The sequence below is a fragment of the Chrysochloris asiatica genome, unplaced genomic scaffold (assembly GCF_000296735.1).
Source record: "Chrysochloris asiatica unplaced genomic scaffold, ChrAsi1.0 scaffold00335, whole genome shotgun sequence".
Lineage (NCBI taxonomy): Eukaryota > Metazoa > Chordata > Mammalia > Afrosoricida > Chrysochloridae > Chrysochloris > Chrysochloris asiatica.
This window is the reverse complement of record NW_006408853.1, coordinates 1,168,189-1,176,345: the sequence shown is the minus strand read 5'-3', so window position 1 is coordinate 1,176,345 and position 8,157 is coordinate 1,168,189.

The following is an 8,157-nucleotide window of genomic DNA, read 5'->3' as shown; positions in this document are numbered from 1 at the left end:
TGACAGGAAAAATACAAAACTATATAGGCAGACTGACTGATTACTACAAAAACAAGCAAGTTGCTCACCCAGGAGACATCAAGGCAAGTGGTTGGGTCCCCTCAGAGGAAATCCCTTTCCAAGACTAAGACTCAATGGGAATACAAGCTCTGATTGGTGACTATGTTCATCACTGACAAGGGGAAATGAGGGAAAAACAGCAATGAAGCTGCAAGCTAAGCCCTACAATGTTCAATAGACTCCTGTGAACCTTGGTGGAGACCTGGTTGGCCAGCAGTTTCCAGAGTCAGTGACATAGCCACAGAGAACTAGAGTGGAGAGTGAAGCGTCCAGCTGATAAAAAGAGAGGGCATATGCACAAGAATACCCACACTTCCAGATAATACCCACTTGACCTGGCTTCAATGACTAGATGATCAGAGCTCAAGTAGAAGAAGAAAGAACAGGAAAAAAAGAGTAATCTGGTACAATTTGATGAATTTGACCTACATCTATGGATGCAGTAGCTCAAAAGAGGGAATAAATCTTTACAGTGAGGATCATTCCCACCCCCTCCATACAGAGTAGACAGGGATGAGCAAGTTGAACATTGGCTACCCAAAATGGGGGGGCTTCAAAGGCAAGAAGTGACTAGCTTACAAGCTTTCAAAAGGGAATCTAGATCCAGAAAGCATGGAGGAAGGTAGAATCTCCACTGAGTAGTATCCAATCTGTCTGGGAGGGGCTGATGAAAGGAATGCGGATAGGTCTCTTGTGATTCAATAGTGAGTAATTGTTATCAGGACTGATTGTGAAGGTTGTAAATGAAAAGGTAGATGTTTTGTAGCAAGGAGGGAAGTGATTAACTTTTTGGTCTAGAAGCGGAGGTCCCTGGGACCATCAAGGGAGAAGAGCGGAGAGCGCGACACTACCCAGAGAAAGTGACGCAAGAGATGGAGGCAGAGACAATGACATGGAGAGATGGAGTGGCTGGGGACTTTAGACCCAGAGAAGGAGAGGGGCTGTGTGCTGATGACCGGGGTGGGGGCAGGGGGGACGGCTTGCAGGGTGGTTGATGATGCATGGAGGGGATTGTAACCATGGCAATGAAACGATATATGATAGAATGAATGTAAAACTAATGTTCTCCCATGTAAACTATCATATAATTCACAATAAAACATTAAAAAAGAGAGAGACAGTTATTTCTAATTTGGCATCTGTTAATGAAGACTGTAATTGTTTGGAGTATCTTAAATTAGTTACATAAATGCACAGATGAGTATCTATCTGTCTGACCAACCTGCTACTTTGGTATTACTCTTAAGGTTCGCAGCCCGTAGCCAATGCGCTACCAGAACGCCTTGTTGTTGTTGTTGTTAAGTGCCGTCGAGTCGATTCCAACCCATAGGGGCCCTGTATAGAGTTTCCAAGGAGCAGCTGGAGAGGTTGCAGTTCAAACGGATTTGCAGTCTGGAGCATTAACCCACAGTGCCACACAGAAATCTGAATTAAGGGTGCTGGCTCTAGGGAATAGCTTTCTCTCCTCTATGAGTTCTGGAGGAAGGCCCTTGCCTCTTCAGCTTGTTTTCTGGTTCCTTGGAGCTCTGCATGTGGCTTGGCATACTTATTTACCATCTCTTCTCTGTTAGTTTATGTACTCTCTTTTATAATGAATTAAGTTTGACTGAAGTATAAACTTCTACCTAAACTACAATAAAATAAAAAATTTTTAAAAGAGATAGAGTTAAAATATCCCCTACACTAATACTGCCACATTAACGTAACAAAGACAAACCATCTTACCACAGAAATAGAGGTAGGATTTACTGGATTTATTTTGGCGGGACAAAATTCAATCCATAACACTTACTGTTAGAATTAAGAAATGCAAGAGTCCATAAAAAAAATAAAAATCTAAATTTACATTCTCCCAGTCACAAAATAAATCCTGGAATTTGCAGTTGATGGTTAATATAACACCATGAAAATCTGTCTTTGGTATGGGTAAGTAGTAGGGTTTGTGGTTTATGCCTGTTTTGGACTCATAGAAATGTTTCTACACAATCTTATTAGAAAAAGGCCCTGTTCTTAGAAACAAATTAATTAGGAAAGAACCAGACAAATAAACTGCCATCCCTGAGATTGGAAAATATTGCAATGAATGGCGCTTCCTAAATGAAGGTCTGGGCACAACCCTGAAGACTAATGAATTACTTAAGTTTCTTCCACTTTGAAGACATGTACTTTGATTAGTGTCTGCACTGTTGTGAAGGGACTAGCTGTTTATAGTATCTTTTCTTCTCTGAGGTTTAAAAGCAGCAAGAAATATTGGTCAGTATTTCTCACAAATGGAGTATATCTCCTCCAATTATCACAAGTACAATCAACACTAAGCAATTTAGAGGAGAAACAAATTTAACCTTCACAAATTTCAAGGGCTTTTTTTAAAGACTAAGTATTGTAGATGTAGCTATCACAATGATTGACAAAGTATTATCAGCATCACCATGGGAACAAGAAGTGTTTTGTATAGTCACATTTTTCAAAAGACAAGCCCCACTGATACCTCCTTCTGTTATGAGTTTTAGTTCTTTAATGTTTGTTATCTCTATAACAGTTCTTCATCTTCATATTTTAAGATTTACTTCACTGGTGAGATAAAAGAAGTCCTTTTCTATTGTTCAATAGTATTCCTGTTTATCTCAGTCTAAAAACTGACAATTGAGGTGAATGCTTTCTATTTGTCTTCTTGTATTGTTCCAGTTCCTGACTTTCTGAATACTCGCCGCCTGGCTAAAATGCTGCTGCGTAGAGTCAGGGACACTTATGGATACTAGGTCCAGCACCACAGGGCAGTTTAAAATCGAAAGCAAGTCAGGTTGTAAACATAAATGTTCCCTTTGTGCAGAACCCTGGATAGTTGACACTTGTTCAGTGTTTGAAACCCTTTCCTTCAATTCAATGAGTGGAAGCCAAGGGTCTGTATTTCCTACAGGCCATGATTTAGGGTTCCAAAACATATCCTTTTTTTTTTAACATCTTATGCCCCCACCACAAAATTTTCAGGATCATTCATGCTTTCCTTCGAATTCAAAGAATCTTGTTACAAATGGCAAATATTTTTCTTAGGGTGAATAAGTAAACATAACAAATCTGAGCAAATATCAGTTCATAATTCCTTCAGTGCGAAATTCCTGGTACTCCAAACATTCTTGTGCTTGGGAAGAAAGGTTAACATCTTTTGTTCCAGCTTTTTTTTTTTTTCCTTTTTGTTTTTTAGTCAATTAGGGCAATCAAATTCAGTAGACTGAAGTTTGATAAGGTTAACTAATTAGTCTACAGTCATTCCACAGCCTGACTTATGCTTTCTTGATTTTCTAATGCTGGTAATCAACCTTATTTGTGAACAGCACAGGCAAATTTCCCCCTACTGTGGGTTGACTTGAAGGTCAGGATTATTCAGACTAATTCTTTCAATGACAAAAGTCTCATTCTTTTTCTTTTGTTTTCCCTAACCTTTTGTTTGGAATACTTCTAAGCCTACAAATATCGTAAAAGAATAGCACAGTGAGTATTCACATACCCTTCATGTAGGGTCACCAGTTGTTAATGTTTCATAATACATTTAAGCTCCATTATATAAAATAGGAGCTCTGGTAATGTAGTGGCTAAGAATCAGGCTGCTAATCTCACCGTCAGCAGTTCGAAACTACCAGCTGTTCCACGGGAGAAAGATGAGGTTTTCTGCTCCTGTAAAGATTCACAGCCTTGGAAACTCTGTACAGGGTCGCTATGAGTCAGAACCGACTCCATGGTACGTAACAACAACAACATATAAAATACATAATATAATGCCATTCTAAAGTCTGTCTTTATGTTGGATGTTTATGTAAGTCAGAACAATTAGGTAGGGTTTGCATTTAATGTTAATTAGTCAAAACCAAACATATTGCCACTGAGTCGATTCTCACTCATAACAATCCTATACAGAGTTTCTGAGACTTCAAATCTTTTTAGGAGCAGAAAGCCTCATACTTCAGCATATAGGGTATAGTTTACATCTCGATGCATGAAGAAAACATTTTAAAACACTTATGCTTACTCTAAAACATCTTTAACATGATAACCACCACTCTTCTCTTAGTTTCTCATACTGTGGTGGCTTGCGTGTGGCTGTGATTCTAGAAGCTATGCCACAGATATTTTAAATACCAACAAAGTCACCACTGTAGACAGATTTCAACTGAGCTTTCAGACAAAGACAACTAGAAAGAAGGATAGACAGACAACTTCTGATTATTTATTCACTGGAACCCTTATGGATAGCAATGGAACACTGTTAGCACCAGAATATTCAATACTGAAACATGATGAAGAACAACAGAATATTATCAGATAATCGTGTCATAAGATGAGCCCCTCAGGTGGGAAGGCACTCAAAATACGACTGGGGAAGAGCTGCCTCAAGCAGAGATTACTGTGATGATGTGAATCGAGTAAAGTCCATGGGCCTTTGATGGGGCACAACTCAAAATGAAGAGAAACAGCTGTAAACATCCATTAATAATTAGAACATGGAATGTATGAAGTATGAATCTAGGAAAATCGAAAATTGCTAAAAATGAAAGTCATAAACATCGATATGCTTGGCATTGGTGAGCTGAAATGGACTGGTAGTAGCTATTTTGAATCTTATAATCAAATGGTTTGCTATGCCAGGAATAATAAATTGAAGAGGAATGGAGTCATATTCATCATCAAAAAATAACATATCAAGATCTGTGTTGAAGAACAATGTTGTCTGTGATATGATAATATCCATATGCATATAAGGAGTCCCGGTGTGGCACTGTAGGTTAGTGCGTTGGACTGCAAAGTAGGTTTGAACCTTAAGATTGGCAGTACAAGCTCACCAGCTGCTCCTCAGAAACCCTATACAGGGTCACTATGGGTCAGAACTGACTCGATGGCACTTAACAACAAGAAAGACAAGCTAATAACACTATTATTCGAATTTATGCACTGATCACTAAAGCCAGTGCTGATGAAACTGAAGAATTCTACCAACTTCTTCAGTCTCAGGGTGATCAAACCTGCACTCAAGATATGTTGATATTTACTGGCAATTGGAATGCAAAGATTAGAAACAAAGAAAGTTCAGTAGTTGGGGAATATGGCCTTAGTGATAGGAACAATGCAGGCGATCACATGATAGAATTTTGCAAGACAAATGGTTACTTCACTGCAAATACCTTTTTTAAACAACATAAAAAATGATTATACAAGTGAACCTTACCAGATGGAATACACAGGAATCAAATTGACTACACCTGTGGAAAGAAACTGGAAAAATTTCATATCATCAGCCAAAACAAGGCCAGGGGCAGACTGTGTTCAGACCACAATTGCTCATATGCAAGTTTGTGCTGAAGCTGAAGAAAATTAAAACAAGTCCATGAGAGATAAAATATAATCTTGAATATATCCCACCTGAATTTAGCAATCATCTGAAGAACATATGTGATGCATTAGACACTAAAGACAGAAAACCAGAAGAGTTGTGGGATAGCATCAAGACCATCATACAGAAGAAAGCCAAAGGTCGTTAAGACAAGAAAGAAGGAAAACACCAAAATGGATGTCAGAAGAGACTCTGAAACTTGCTCTCCTGCATAGATATGCTAAAGCAAATGTAAGAAATGAGGAGGTAAAAGAGTAATAGAAATTTTCAAAGGGGGCTCAAGAAGACAAGGTAAAATACTATAATGAAATGTACAAAGACCTGGAGTGAGAAACTGAAAGTCACAAATACATTTAGCATTTCTCAAGTTTAAATACTGAAAATTCAAACCTCAATGTGAAATATTGAAGGACTCTATGGGCAAAATATTGAATGATGCAGAAAGCATCCAAGGAAGATAGAGGAGACACACAAGAGTGCCCCAAATTGCATATAGTACCCATTTGACCTAGCTTTGATGGTTTGATGCTCAGAACTTGACTAGAGGAAGATAAAAACATTTTTAAAAAGGAAACAAGTGTAAATTGCTACAATTTGCTGAACTTAACCTGTACCAATGGATGTTGTTGTTAAGAGTTGGTTCTGACCCATAGCGACCATGAACAGGGTTTCCGAGGCTGTAAATCTTTACAGAAGCAGAAAGCCTCATCTTTCTCCTGTGGAGCAGCCAGTAGTTTCAAACTGCTGACCTTGCGGTTCGCAGCCTGATTCGTAACCACTACGCTACAGAGCAAGTAGCTCAAAATACCAACTGAGAGGGAAGGAGTCTTCACATCAAGGATCAATCCTGTCCTCTCTATACACAGGGTTGATAGGGATGGTCAACTTAGACATTGGCTACCTAAAATGGGGTGTTGGGTAATTAAGGCACAAAGTGACTGGCTTACAAGTTTTCAAGAGGGAATTTACTTTCAGAGTACAAAATCTTTTGGCGTTTATTCAAACTTTCTTGTGAACCAAACAAATAAAAAAATATATCATTGCTGCATACTAACATTCTCACCTATTTGTTTTATTTGGATCAAAATATAAATGAGATAATCATTTTGTTTCTCCATCTAACACAATTTAAAGTTACATCCTTAGAAATTAACAACAACAAAATTTTTTTTTAAGCTCCACAGAGTTTATAAGAATGGGAAAGGCCCTTGTTGTTTGCTGCTATGTCAGCTGGGGTATTGTTGTTGTTGTTGTTAGTGCCGTTAAGTTGATTCCAACCCATAGTGACCCTGTATAAGGTTTCCTAGTAGCCCCAATTTATGGATTAATGGAAAGAAAAGATGTTTGACCCACTTGAAAAGCAAGAATACTATCATTGAGCTACCATAAAGTGTTTTGCTGCTGCTACTGTGTGCTGTCAAGTGGGTCTTGACTCATAGTGACCCTGTACAGGGTTTCTGAGACTCTAAATTTTTTTGGGAGCAGAAAGCCTCCTCTTTCTTCAGCAGAGCATCTGGTGGATTCTAATTACTGACATTGCAATTAGCAGTTAAATGTGTAAGCCATTACACCACTAGGGCTTTTTGGATAGTGTCTTTGTTGTTGTTGTTGTCGAGTACTGACTAGTCAGTTCTGACTCATAGTGACCCTGTATAGGGTTTCTGAGGAGCTGCTGGTGGACTTGAATGGCTGATCTAGTGTTAGCAGTCCAGTACTTATCCTACAGCATCACACCAGAACTTCTAATATATTTTTACATGAAAAAACAGGTTCAAAAAATTGTTTCATGTCTTTATTTATCCAGTTGATTAGTGGAAAATAACAAAGATTAAAATAATATCTTCTCTTAATCTCTAAACTTTAAATAAAATAGTTCATGAATCCTTGCCATACTGCTGGCCAACCAGGTCTCCACCTGGGTTCACAGTTGTCTATTGAACATTGTAGGGCTTAGCTTGCTGCTTCATTGCTGTTTTTCCCACACTTCTCCTTATCTGTGACGAACGTGGTCACCAATCAGAGCGCATGTCTGCTCATGTATTCCCATTGAGTCTTAGTCTTGGAAGGGGGTTTGACCTGAGGGGACCTAAACACTTGCTTTGATGTCTCCTGGGCAAGCAACTTGCTGGTTCTTAATCTGTCAGACTGCCATTATTGTTTTGTATTATTCCTGTCAGTCATTCTTTCAAGAAGTATCTTCTGTTCTTCTAGCTGCTCCACACTGGTCTGCTTGTCCTTTCAAGTGGGAATTTCCCACCTCAGAAGATTCTGGAAAGGGGTTCAGGATTTCACCTACGGTCTTATGCAATGCAAAGGCTTTGCAGGAAGCCTACTTCACTGGGCATGTTTTATCCCCATTTTAGGTATTCCAATAAGTTATAGGCAGAAGACGGACTTACAAGCTTTCTATGGTATATTTCTGGTGATTCCTTTCTTTCCTCCGCAAGTGTCTTTTTTATAATGGTATGTAAGGGAAAGTAAGTTTCAAAAGACAGCCAAGCATCTTAACATTTTTTCTCCCCCTTTGCCCGTTCCAACCATGTCACAATCCCTGTAACCTAGAGCCTTGTTGTTCCAGGGTTGTTCATACATCATTATTGACCTCTGTCCCACTTAGCCCATGCAAACCTGTCTATCTAACAGTTTGCCCATTAGCCTTGTTCTTCCACTCTCCTCTCCCTTCTTGTGTATCGTCCCCCTTCCCAGCACCCAAA